This window comes from Onychomys torridus, chromosome 1, assembly GCF_903995425.1.
Source record: "Onychomys torridus chromosome 1, mOncTor1.1, whole genome shotgun sequence".
Lineage (NCBI taxonomy): Eukaryota > Metazoa > Chordata > Mammalia > Rodentia > Cricetidae > Onychomys > Onychomys torridus.
Genome location: NC_050443.1, coordinates 19958900 through 19973580, shown reverse-complemented (window position 1 = coordinate 19973580; position 14681 = coordinate 19958900).

Genomic DNA, 14681 nt, shown 5'->3' with positions numbered 1-14681 from the left:
TTGAGTGATGCATTGTCATGTGTGCATAAATTGTATTTTATTTTAAAATGAACAATGAAACAGACAGTGATTATTCCAACTTTACGCCACAGGATGAGCAGCAATTTCTTAGTACAGGATACTCAGGCATTAGCTTTTCTCTGTAACAAGTCCAGGCTTCTGTTCAGATACCATTTGTCAAAATGATGTCATGACCCTCTTGTCCTCTCTGGAATTCACAGAGAGCATATCCAGGCCGTTTCAGAAAAGACTGTGAGGCTGTATTCAAAACTTCTCATGGTGAAAAGGGGTATTCAGCAAGACAATAATGGTTACCTGGCTTCCAGAGAGTTGGAGTGTAGTCCAAGTAGACCAGTACCTAGCTTGCTTAGTTTTGAACCATGTTCTTTTCTATATTCAATGACTACAGTAAAACAGTTGCTTTGTCCAATATACGCAGAAAATCAGATGAGAAACTCTTTAGCATGTAAGACCATATCCATTACTGCATTTCGTTCTATTACAGCATCATAGATCATAACGAAGGCCCACATTTCATCTGTACTGAAGAGGCTGCACACACATGAGTGTGGGTATCAGAACTGCAAGTGTTACTACAGCTCTGGAGGGAAAGGGACACTGACTTGTTGGGAAGTCAGGATATAACCTGGAGCTGCAAAGGAACAACTGAGAGAGAAAGGTATCCTGACTTTTCAGGAAGTCAGATTATAGCTGAAACTGGGGTGTGGTGGGGAATGCAGGATATAGCAATCCTGCTCCTCTCTTAGAGAGTGTGGATACAGCTGAGTTCTCCTTGGTTTCCCTGAGGAAATGTTCTAGCAGAGCTATATTTTCTTCTTCTCCTGCCCAAGATGTTACTTTTGTTTCACTCTGATAAGTGGAAAGTGGAAACCCCTGCAGAAATGTAGCAATCTCCTTTTTTTTTGTTGTTTTGTTTGTTGTTGTTTTGTTTTTATAGCTGGGGATCGAACCCAGGGCCTTGTGCTTGCTAGGCAAGCGCTCTACCGCTGAGCTAAATCCCCAACCCAGCCAGGTAAAAAGTTGTTACTTTTTTCTGCTCAGCCCACTTAAGGAAACATCACAGCAAAGGTTCTTCTGCACTATGCCAGTGAAAGATCTTCACCTAAAACTCTTTTAAGAAAGAGATTTATTTGAGAAGGAAGAGTCCAGGAGAGTGACTGCCCATGCTAGGGTGGAAATGAACAACCGACAGCTGAACAGGCAGAGGGGCTTATATAGGGCTTCTTAGGGGAAGAGGTCCTCCACTTTCTGCTAAGGGATTGGTTAGTTTTCCTGCTCAGGGTTTGGTTGGTTTCAGTGGCAAGGGGTTGGTTTTACAGCCAAATTATGTTTCCTTCATAGCCTTTTCACTCTAGTTTTAGGGCTAGGGCATATTTCTTTCACTGGTTCTGGTTCTAGGGTCAAAGTATACTTCTTTGGCTCTGGTTTCAGGGTCAAGATGTGTTTCTTAGGTTCGGGGTTCAGGGTTAAAGTGTTTTTTTCCCACTGGCTTGAGTTTCAGGACCAGAGTGTGTTTCTTTCACTGGCTCTGGGTTTCGGGGCCAGGCATTGGTTGGTTTCATGTTCAGTTGGTCAGGGGCAGAGTTTGCTCTGGTTTCAGGACAAATTGTTTCCTTCACTGACCTTTTTTGCTTTTTTGCTCTAATTTCAGGGTCAGGGCATATTTCTTTCACTGTCTCTGGTTCTAGGGCCAAAGTGTGTTTCTTTGGCTCTGGTTTCAGCATCAGGGTATGTTTCTTAGATTCTGGATTCAGGGCTAAAGTGATTCTTTTACTGGCTTGAGTTTAAGGACCAGCGTGTGTTTCTTTTACTTGCTTTAGTTTCAGGGACAGGGTTGGCTTCTTTGGCAAGCCCTTTTATCCTAAAACAGCCACACAGACCTGGGCTGAATCACAGTTAATTTGTCCTTGTTGATGAATGTCCATGGAAACTAGCTCAATACCTACCTCTAAGTCATTTATTTCCTTGTAGAATAATGATGCTGTCTCTTATTTCATGATATGGCTATTTGAGTTGCACATCATACCTGGACTATTATCTTCTCTATCTCATCTTGTCTTTAAGGTTTAGCTCCTATCCTAGGACACCATCCCATAGCCATCCATATCAGAAATCTTATTGGATTTGTATGATTGCTTTAGTTGTTATGGCTATGTTCTGGTGTATGACTCTGATCTATTCCACTATGTCATGATATCCTTGAGGCAGACACTGGATTCATCCATCTTTATTAAGCTTTTGGGACTCTTTCTTCATTTACAACTTGGAATAAAAGCCCTTCCATGAAAACCAGTTACTAGAGAGAAGCAGCTCATGTCTGAAATACAAATATAATATGGAAATGCATGGCTGGGTTTCCTATATGGACTTTCAGGTGGTAGTAATGGGGTCAACTTTCATGATTTGTGTAAGAAAATATGTGCTTTCTTGTCCTGGGCCTTCTCCAGCCATGGACTTTAGTCTTGGAAGGCTTCTTGTTGGACCATAAGCAGGTAAATGGTCTTCTAGATACAACATTAAGAAGCTATTTCCCAGATTGGCTTTATTTGCATGAGTTCTACCCCCTTGACTGATCTTTGCCATAAGATGTTGACACCAAAAAATACATGTTATCATGAAGAGAATAAGAGATAGTGCTGTGGGATGTTCTGTATGTCAAATGTGTTGCTCTGGTTGGTTAAAATAAATTAAATGCTGATTTGCCAGTAGCCAGGCAGGAAGGATAGGGTAGGCGGGACAAGGAGGAGGAGAATTATGGGAAGTGGAAGGCTGGGTAGAGAGATACTGCCAGCTGCCATGACAAACAAGATGTAAGGTACTGGTAAGCCATGAGCCATGTGGCAAAGTATAGATTAATAAAAATGGGTTAATTTAAGATAAGAGAAGTAGATAACAAGAAGCCTGCCATGGCCATCCAGTTTGTAAACAATATAAATCTCTGTGTGCTTACTTGGTTGGGTCTGAGCATCTATGGGCCTGGCAAGTGAGAGAGATTTGTCCTGACTGTGGGCCAGGAAAACTCCAGCTACAAATGGCACCCAACATGTTGGCAAGAGTTTCCACCTAAAACCTGACCAAAAAAAAAAAAAAGATTCTAAAACAGAGCTAAAAACAGCTTCCTAGTTGTCTCTCTCAAGTTAGCAGCAGCCTAACAGTTTGAGCTACTATGGCGGGTTCCTGGCATGTGCATCTGACCTGCAGTGTGGCAGGAATGAGAATTCTACAAGCAGCACTTTACTCTGCTGCGTGGTGGATTTAGCCTTTGCTAATTAAAAAAAAAAGGGGGGTGGTTTCTGGTCTATGTGCTGCTTTGATAGAACTGCTTCTGATAGTTGATGGTACACATGGCTCCAAATCCCAGAGCTGGTGGTAAACTGTTCCACTTTGGCAAGCTGAGGAGGGCAGAGCCAGCAGCCACAACTGCATTTCAGTCTTACAAAGATGGATATTACACAGAGAATCTGGTTTATGTTGTCTTTGGGATTTTTAATTACAGAAAAAGGTTTGATCATAAAAGCTGTTGAGTTAAACAAATATGTAAATTTTAAAGGTACCTTGATTTCAAAATTTAGATATAAGGATATGTTGCTTTGGAAAATAGTCTCTGCTTTTATTTCCACAGAAATCCAGAGGCTGTGGATTTGTTCCAGATTAAGATACATCAGGTTTGATCAGCCAAGACCACCTGAAAGGTTTCCAATGACACCATCGCCCAGATGATCCAACATCCAGAATGGTTTCAAGGCAACTGGCTCAGAGGTTTATCCTCATAGACTATTCCATAATCCTAAAATTTTCTTTGTGTCCCCATAAAATACAGCACCCCCTTCAAGCAGGAAGTAGTTAGAAAAACTACGCCCAAATTCCCAAAATTATCAAGCTGGCTTTAGAGATGGACTTGGCTCACTCCTTCTCTAAACCCAGGCATATTGCTAAAAAAAAAGAAAGAAAGAAAAAAAAAAAGGTTAAGAGATTCTTTTGTCCCAAATCAGAAGAGCCCTCTGGTATGGGACAGAGAAAAAAAAACAACATTTTTATTTAAATCGTGTTGATTATAAATGTGATCTCTTTCTAAAGAAAAAAAAAGTGGGGCATATGATATAGATATAATAGGATGAAAGGGTAGATTAATGGACTTACAATTTTAAAGAACAACAACTTGTTTAAAATGTCTTATATTGGTATAGATTTTAGGCTATTGATACAAACTTAAAGTTAATTTTGTTATACTCTCTCTCTATATATATATATATATGTGTGTGTGTGTGTGTGTGTGTGTGTGTGTGTGTGTGTGTTTCTACTCTTGTTTGAGGTATTATGTTTATACAAATCACTTAGATTATAATGGATAATTAAGAAATACAGATCAATTAGTCTTCTATAATAGTCAAACTTATAGTCATGTTAAGTTTTCTAGGTATATACATAGATATTTCAGATAGACAGGTAATCTTCAAACACTTCAAACGTCTACAGAATATGACATTTAAAATACTTTTAAAATGAAGACTTTATGGAGAATGAGACATGTCTGTTCCTAACAGCACTGATTTACTTCAGAGAGGAGGATGGGCATTAAAGGCACTTCATATGGAGTTTATATTCACCTTGGCAAAAATAGCCATTTGGGCAAGAAACTGTTATTTCCTGGACTGCTTGATCAACTGGACATGCAGAACCCATAAAATGGTGACCACTAAACTTTGCTTGACAAAATGGTCCTTCAAGTTCCTGCTTTGCAGAGGAAACTGCCAGACATTCTACAGGACACTGAAAAAAATGACTAAGAAACTAGCCCTGTGGGCTAAAAACAGATGCCCCAACTTTACAAAGAAACATTAGGTGATTGTCCAGGCTGCCAGCTGTCTCTGTCTACCCTACAAGACTCCCAAAAGTTGCTTACATCCTTCTCCTAGTTCTCAGGTAATATTATATCCTTCTGAGGTCTTTGATATGGTTAAAGACTAGATAGTTATAATTTCCTCAGTTATGATAAAAGATAAGTTAGATATAAAACCTTAGACTCACAAATATAAGATATATAAGATATCTTCTTTAATATTATAACTGTAATTCTAGCTTGATAATTGTTTTGTTATCTAAAATTCTATTATATAAAAGCTAAAACCTTGCTTTTTGAAAAAAAGAAAAGAGGAAGTGCTGTGGGATGTTCTGTATGTCAAATGTTGCTCTGATTGGTTAAAATAAATAAAATGCTGATTGGCCAGTAGCCAGGCAGGAAGGATAGGGTAGGCAGGACAAGGAGGAGGAGAATTGTGGGAAGTGGAAGGCTGGGTAGAGAGATACTGCCAGCCTCCATGACAAGCAAGATGTAAGGTACTGGTAAGCCATGAGCCATGTGGCAAAGTATAGATTAATAAAAATGGGTTAATTTAAGATAAGAGAAGTAGATAACAAGGAGCCTGCCATGGCCATCCAGTTTGTAAACAATATAAGTTTCTGTGTGCTTACTTGGTTGGGTCTGAGTGACTGTGGGACTGGCAGGTGAGAGAGATTTGTCCTGACTGTGGGCCAGGCAGGAAAACTCCAAGTACAAGATAGTTTATTATGGACCTAAATATGAGTGAGTATGGCCCAAAAATATACTTACCACAATTACCATGTTCCAATCTATTAATAGTTCCATGATATTTTTATGAAAAAATATAACAAAGAAAGTCATAAATTAGATATTTTTAAAATACATTGGTGCCTGGACCTGCCTGTACTGAATACACCAGGTTTAAATGAATCTCCAGGGGAGTCTTGTCTCTGGAGGAGATGGGAATGGAGGGGAGGGGCTGAGTGGAAGGTGGGAGCGGGGAGGACAGGGGAACCCATGGCTGATGTGTAAAATTAAAACACAAATATAATAAATGAATAAATAAATTAAAAAAATACATTGGTGTAAAGACCTGGTAGACAGATTATAGCAAAGAGGGAATGTCTCTGCCATAAGCCCCAGACATTATTTGATGTTACTGATGGCATTCTTAGCCTTTGAGTTAGTAGAAGCTAAATATTTATTTTTATATTCCCAAATTATTTACCCAAAAGTCACAAAGGTGAGTGTCAAGCCAAACACAGTGGTGGGCAATGAATGCCTATTGGGAGAGCTAAAAAGATGGCCCTTGCAAGATATATGGAATTCAGACCTTCAAGATTCCCATCCTCCAATGATCACAGTCCATCAGTGAGCCCTGTAGGATCTTTAGACCAGAGACAACTCTTGTTTTGGCAACCAAAGTTCACAAAGTTTTATGATGTTGGCATAATTATGAGTGAGGCATAAGAAGTCCTCCATGGTCACAATATATATGTAATTATTTAACCTTGTGAATAGTAATGATACTGTCATATCCAGACATTCATGTCAGGCATTTTTTTACATGATGTAAGTAATATTGTCTTCCTATTTTTCAGAAGGAAATTTCAGTGCTAAAATGGTCAGTTATTGCCCCATAATCACTCAGCTTCAACAACCATGTAGTTAAAACAAAATCACAAAATAAACTATGGACAGATCTTCAAATCTCAAGCTCTTTTCCTTTGGCTGAGTTCTTCCTAAGTGTAAACTGCCACCATGCTCCAGAATTAGTAAGCTGAATGAGGTACTCATCTCAGTTATATAAGTTATGGCAGTATTTTCATGGCCTCCACATGTAGCTGTGCCTCTCCTACCCTCTAGCTTGAGTTAACTTTGCTTACAGAGACAAAGCACCTGTGTGAGACAGATTGACCTCCAAATCTATAAACTTGTAGATCAGAGAACTTAACACATAGCCCATTTGTCACATAAGGGATGAGTCATGTATTATATGGATTCTTTCTTGGGGATGTTTTCACAGATTGTCTTCTGAAGTGTATTTAAATCAAATTGGATTTATAAGGAGTAACATGAACACTTCTCTCATCAACACAGCTTTGGCTGAAAGTGAATTTTGTGGATGAATCAACTGAGAAATAGGAATGCCTTAACCTCACCAGAGCTCAGAATAAATGAGCAATAAAGATGGAATGAAGTGGTATCCTAATCACTGAAAAGCATTCAAGTTCAGGAAGCTTTAATTGCACATAGTATAAAAAAAAGTAAAATGTGTGTGTGTGTGTGTGTGTGTGTGTGTGTGTGTGTGTGTGTAAAACAAAAGCCAACTGCAGCTGCTGTCATTACTTAATAGCACTACCCAGGAACCAGAAGAGAGGGGACACAGCTTTGGGAGCATTGCTGTTGTTATAGGTAAGCCCCCTTACCTGAGTCCAAACCACACACCTTGCATGATAAGGGTAAAGATTGGCAGCATTTTCTGTCCAATTGATTTGAGTTTCCAAGGGTACCCTAGGAAAGAGTAGAAGAATGTGTCAGTTATAATGCATATATTGGGAGAAAATGATCAAGAAATATGGTATGTGGACAATGGGATGTCCCATATGAGGCTGGGTATGCTAAATAGTTTCATCTTTAGGAAAAGGGATGTCTCTAATCAAATTTGTGATCTTGCTCTCAGCTTTGCATTGCAACTTAGGAGTATGCTTCCAAGCCTACAACAAGGTATGGTCCACTCAGCAACTGTGCTTTTGGATGACCTCAGGAGAATAAAGGGAGCATGGTCCTCTGGAGTTAGGAAATGGATTAGGTGAGACATCAGTAACATCTGGGAAATCACAGCATATTTAATCTCAGACTGCAATAATAGAATGTCACAGTCTTGGAAGCTTCATAACAGACGTTTTCTTGAAGACTAGAAACACATGTCAAGAGTCACAGGGCAATTGATTCACTTTCTGCTTGGCTTTAGACAACTATCTTTTCACTGTGTCTTGGCATGGCCTATCTCCTGTGCATTTGTGGTGGGGAGAAGATGTGGGGATGGAAGGAGCAGAAGAGTGTGAGCCAGTGAGGAATAGAGAAAGAGTGAGATCTTTATACAATATCTCTTTTTGTGTGTATTTGTCTGCTTCTTAAGAGACAGAGTTGTACTATATACTCCAGGCTGGCCTTGAACTCAAGATTCTCCTGAAGTAGCTTCCAGGTACTGGTTTTTAGGCATGCACCACCACACATAGCTTGCTGTCTCTTCTTATAAGAATATCATCTTTAAAGTTACATAGAATTAGGACTCTACCCTTGTAACCCCATTTATTCTGATTAACCCCCTTAACAGTCTTATCTCAAAATACAAATTATGCAGATGTGATTGTAATTAGTCTAGGGCAAAAGTTCATCAGAAAAATAGGCACTTAAGAAAGGATGAGAGTAGTTTTCCCCCTTCTCACACAAGAAGCTACCTTTCAAAGAGCATAGAGCAGAATTTTTGGATCCATCAAACAAGGCACATCATTCAGTGTTTTTGTACTTTTATATCAGATTCACTTAAGCCATCACAGGCCCCCAGAGGCAGTAAAAGTGGTTATGTACTGCCTTAATCATTTACCTGGAGGAAAATCTTCATTATATGAGAATATGTATACTGAAAACAATCACCGAAACATCACATGGTTGACAAACATTTTCAGTTCCCTATCGTTCCAGAGCATCCATCTGTAATCCATTCCAGGGGGAATATGAGGCCCTCTTCTGGTCTCCTTGATGCTGCATGAATGACCACATTCTTATCCTAATAGTGAAATGTTTGATTGAAGCTTGTCCAGTAATTGAGTAAAACCAAAACTTATTATAAGCCACAATCATCCTAGGATTCTCCCTGCTATATAGCCTCCCTGATTCTGTGGGTTGTAGTCTGATTGTTCTTTGCTTTATATCTAGAATCCACTTATGAGTGAGCACATACCATGTTTGTCCTTCTGGGTTTGGGTTACCTCACTCATGATGATATTTTCTAGTTCCATACATTTGCCTGCAAATGTCATGCTGTCATTGTTTTTCTCTGCTGAGTAGTACTCCATTGTGTATATGTACCACATTTTCTTAATCCATTCTTCAGTTGATGGGCATCTAGGTTGTTTCCAGGTTCTGGCTATTACAAGTTGTTTTGCTATGAACATAGTTGAGCATGTATCTTTGAGATTCCTTGGGTATATGCCCAAGAGTGGTGTAACTGGGTCTTGAAGAAGACTTATTCCCAATTTTCTGAGAAACTGCCATACTGATTTCCACAGTGGTTGTACAAGTTTGCATTTCCACCAACAGTGGAGGAGTGTTCCATTTGCTCTGCATCCTCTCCAACATTGACTGTCATTAGTGTTTTTGATCTTAGCTATTCTGACAGGTATAAGGTGGTATCTCAGAGTCATTTTTATTTGCATTTCTCTGATGATTAAGGGTGTTGAACATTTTTTTAAATGTCTTTTAGCCACTTGTAATTCTTTTTTTGAGAATTCTCTGTTTAGCTCTTTAGCCCATTTTTAACTGGATTGTTCATTATTTTGATGTCTAGTTTCTTGAGTTCTTTATATACTTTGGAGATCAGTCCTCTGTCAGATGTAGGGTTGGTGAAGGTCTTTTCCCATTGTGTAGGCTGTCTTTTTGTCTTATTGACCATGTCTTTTTTTTTCTCTACAAAATCTTCTCAGTTCCAAGAGGTCCCATTTATTAATTGTTGTGCTCAGTGTCTGTGTTGCTGTGGTGTTATGTTTAGGAAGTGATCTCAAGAGTACTTCCTATTCTCTCTTCTATGAAGTTTAGTGTAACTGGATTTATGTTGAGGTCTTTGATCCACTTGGACTTGAGTTTTGTGCATGGTGACAGATATGGATCTATTTGTAATCTTTTACATATTGACATCCAGTTATGCCAGCACCATTTGTTGAAGACAATGAGATTAGGAGCCCCTAAATTTTAAATTAATCTATATTCCTTGTTTATGCTCTGCCAAGTGGTAATACCTTTATAAGAATGGCATGTTCATCTTGCTTCTCTGAGTCTCCTTTTGACTCTCTCACTCTGTCCTTATTTCTATCAGCATCTCATGTTTGATCACCCCTTCTATAGCTTTTGCCTGGCAATTTATCAATCAGCTTTTATTAGCCAATGAGAGTAATGTATATTCATAGTGTACAAAATGATTATTCCACATCACTGAGGAGCATCAATTTCTTTGCTTCTACAATGCACTCAAAGAAGCTCAGGAATGGTGTTGAAGATTAAACCATATGGTCAAGGAACAAGTTCTTTGACCTGATTAAGGGAAAGTAACATGATCTATTTTCAACCTTTTCCCTAGCAAAGCAGATGTCATAGATAAAACGTAACTAATGGCACAAAAAATATGAAAGTTTATTTTAGTTATTAGAATTGAGGATTGGCTAAAGAAATGGCAAGCCAAAATGGTAACACTTGCAGTAAACCTCAGTCAGATTTGGCTATACTTGTGTTACAGCCTTTATGAGCCCCACATTCACCATGCTGTTAGACTAAGGAAAATGCAGGTAGAACTCTTCAGCCACAGGGCTGAAGGCTATCCTTGGGGTAATTACAGATTTAAACCAGTCTTGCTCAGAGATGGGTCATAGGATCTTTTATTTAAACCAGGACCCTCATTGTAAGTTCAGCTCCAAGGAGCTATCCCCAGGTGATGGGAACTTTTAGCAAAATTCACCTGGGTTGGGGATTTAGCTCAGTGGTAGAGTGCTTACCTAGCAAGCACAAGGCCCTGGGTTCGATCCTCAGCTCCAAGAAAAAAAAATCACCAAAAACCTTGGGGAAATTAATGGTAAAAACAATAATAAACAAACCCTGTGGGTTATAATGAAGTTTATGCATTGTGGCTGGAGTTTAAGCCTACCAGAAAGCGGAAAGGAAGGAGAACTACATGAAGCTGTGGTATTCATAGAAGATGAAGTGCTCATGATATGTAGTATGCTCATGTAGTAAAGCAACAAACTTGGAAACTACTGAGTTCTGATAGAATTTATCCTTAGTTAATGAATCATCAATCTTTTTCATACATTCACTGTGGACATCCCATGTCTATCTTATAACTTCACCTCAAACTTGTACACATGTGTAACAAACATGTTTCCATCAATATATTCACCCATGCACAAACTCCTGTTACTTTTATGTCATCCTGAGAAAGTAGGTCCATCATGAGGATTTTTCCCCACCTAGGTCCCTCTATCATGTTGGTTCAGGGATTTCAGTCCAAGCTGTTCCAGGCTAGCCAGTTAGAAGGCACAAGTTCCAAATTCTAATTTACTCATCTTCACATGGAGACCTCCATAGTCATTTTGCATTGCAAATCAGATCATAGCTGTTATCTCTCCCCAACTCAGAATCTTCAGAGTTCTGACATCACACTTAGAACAAAAGGCCTGAAGACTGACTGCAGAGCAGGGCTCCTCTCTCTATGACATCAGCTCATTGTCTGCTTGCCTCTTTGTTCAATCTCACCTTCATTGCCCATAGATTTCATTTGTAAACAAGCCACCCATGATCTTAGGTCTTCCAAATTCAATCTCTCTTTCTCTACAACATATCAACTCTTTCCTGAAATGAGGTCTGCACTTAGATAGTATTATCTCTTTAAGGTATCTCCTAGAATAGACATATTTTTTTCCCAGAATGTCCCAACACCTAGGGCAGTGCCAAATACTTGGAGAGGGACTTGAATAACCATTTATTGATTAAATATATGTGTGGACAGATAGGGTATTGAGATGCAGAATCATATCTTAAAAAATAGTTGCATCAACTTTGTCACCTTTATTTTATGCAGCCATAGGGCTTAAGTGCTGTCAGTTATATGATGTTGGACAGATAATCCCATGATCACCCACTACCGATTTGTATATGATGCTTGTCAGTCAATTCCACTCTTACCCACCCACTACCCATTTGTTTTTGATGCTGGACAGATAATCCCTCACCCACCTACTACCCATTTTTGTATGATGCTTGACAGATAATCCCATGCACACCCACTACCCATTTGTATATGATGCTGGATAGATAATATGACACTACCCCATACTTATTTGCTCATTTTTAAGCAAGTAAGATCTGTGTACCAGCCGTGGTATGGAATGGTGCTGGTTGGCATTAGTAATCTTGTCACAAACCTAGACATAGCTGGAAAGAGGGAATCTCAATTTAGAAACTGCTTCCATCAAAGTGGCCTGTGGGTATCTCTGTGGGTAATTTTATTGATTGATGATTGATTTAGGAGGTGGTAAATCTGCTGTAGACAGTGCCACCCCCAGGGAGATGGCCCTGGGTGGTATGAGAAAAGTAGCTGAACATGAGCCTGAGAACAAGTCAATAAACAACATTCTTTCATGTTCTGCTTCAGTTTCTGCCGACTTCCCTCAATGAGCAACTGTAATTGGGATATGTAAGTCAAATAATATTTTTTCCTTTATAAATTGTCTTATGTCATGTTGTTTTATCACAACAAAAGAAAGCAGACTAGGACCAGGACTATGCAAGAGTCTGTATTATGATGCTGACAGACCTCTGGTTGTGAGCTTTCAGGGAAGTTACATTTTCTTAATTACATAATTAGTGTAAAAGGTAAGTGAGGGATTAATGTAGCTTGGTAAAGGAGTATGTTCCTATTATGGGTTTTATCCCCAACTCTAAAATAAATAAATTAATTAATAAACAAGGAATATTAGGTTATGATGCTGGACCATCTGTTAGGTAAAACAAGGTAATAGGAGAGACAGTTGCCAAAAGTAGGAGGAAATGCCCTATCCAATGCCTGGGGATGTTGTGGGATATTTGTATACCATGTGAAGATGTGTTGCTGTGATTGGTGTAATAAAAAGCTGAATGGCAAATAGCTAGGCAGGTATAGGCAGATTTTTGGGGGGAGATAAAGGAAGAGAAGGAGGAATCTAGGTGCATAGAGGATCCTAGAAGACATGGAGAGAAAATAGGAGGTGCAAGATGGAAGAGAGGTAATGTCATATGATAGAGCATAGATTAATAAATGGGTTAATTTAAGTTGTAAGAACTAATTAAGAACAAGCCTAAGCTACAGGACAAGTTTTCTTATTAATAATAAATCTCTATGTCATTATTTTTAGAGCCGACAAGTGCCATATATATATATATATATTGCATATGGTGTACAATGTGGGGCCACATATATCCACATAGACCCATGAAAGCTGAAAAAAAAATTTCCAAAGATGTGACTTCCTGGTGTGGCTTCCTGGAAAGCACAATTTCTCTGGTAGACTTGGTGTACAGAGGCATAGCTCTTTTAAGAGGCCCTACTGTGCAGAAGAGGTAAAAATGTCTGCTGTATCCGTACAGCTTCCCAGAGATTAGTTGTTAAACATGCAGGAATGAGGCTAGGTTCTCAGGAAACTGAGGGGGGTAGAACCAACTGCCAGAGCCCCAGAGGCTAGCTGGCATTTAAGGTTTGTCTTGTGGTCAGAAAATGTTGTAGGTACACAGTAAAGCAGCCCAGACTGAGAAACACTTTAAACAGAATCAGTAAAAATGGATATAGACAGTCATAGAATAAACAAATAGTTTAAAAATAATAAAGTCTTTAAAGAGAGAATAATAGAGTATAAAAAAGGAAGCCACAGAAAGATGAAAAATACAGAGGGTATTTGGAACTTGTATGGTAATATGTTGACTTTGATTTTTTTAAATGCTAATGTACAAAATACAGTTGCTGCTGAGAGACATTAAATTATAGGAACTGCTAAATTAAACCAACCTATGTATTTTAAGAGTGCTTTAACTACAAAATGAAAGTCAGAAAATATGTTACATTACGGAAAAGGTTATGCCCTTATTTCCACAGGAAACAAAAAGTTATTGGTTATTGTTCTTTTCAAAATTAATGAAGATCAGATTTGATTGGGGGAGACATCCTAAAAATCTTGACTACAGACATTAAAAACAAACATAAAAGTATACAACACAAGTGATGTATATGCTGATCCCTCTACTATGGGAACAGCTTTGAGACTGGATGATACACAACAAATCTTGTTGGCTACAGAGTCCTCGTGACTTACTATTACATGCCACACTTTCATATGGCATGGCTGAAAATTTAGAGTACAGTTTGGCTATACAGTCCAAACAAACTTATAAATTTAACAGATAGCTTTTACCTTCTCAAACATAAAACAAAAAAACCATCTTTAACTGTAGTGGATAGCCATCCCAGCATTGGCCTGGAAGTTCCAACCTCCATTGAGGCTTCAGTAATGATCACGCCCACAAGGCGGGGCAGAGGAGGGAGTGGAAGACCGAGGAGCAGAAGGAGGTGGCTCTCTTGGTTCCGGGACACCGGAGTCTGGAGTAGACTGAGCAGAGTTCTCCAGAGAACACCGCTGGACTGCGCTATACCTTTGCCAGACCCTGCAACCTTCCCCTTCATTTGTAAGTTACCCCACAAAATAAACCTCCCTTTTTAACTACGTGGAGTGGCCTTAATAATTTCACCAATATCTGGCGCTCACGTGGGGCAAATTCCAAAGACCCAGGCAGCTCCCTCCCTCAGCCTCCTCCCAGCTGGCAGCTGGCGGGCACCTAAACCCGCCTGCAAAGTTCCATTTAACCAGGGGACACCTACACAGTCCCATTCCCGAAAAAGGGAACAGCTAATCCGGTCTCAGTTCCCCAGCTTAGCCCCTAGACCAGTGAAAACCGCTGTGAGTGAGGCATTCCCACTCCTCCCTGAGTGCCAGCTCCCCGCCATCTTGGCTCCTGCATTCAGCTGCCGCCAGCCAAG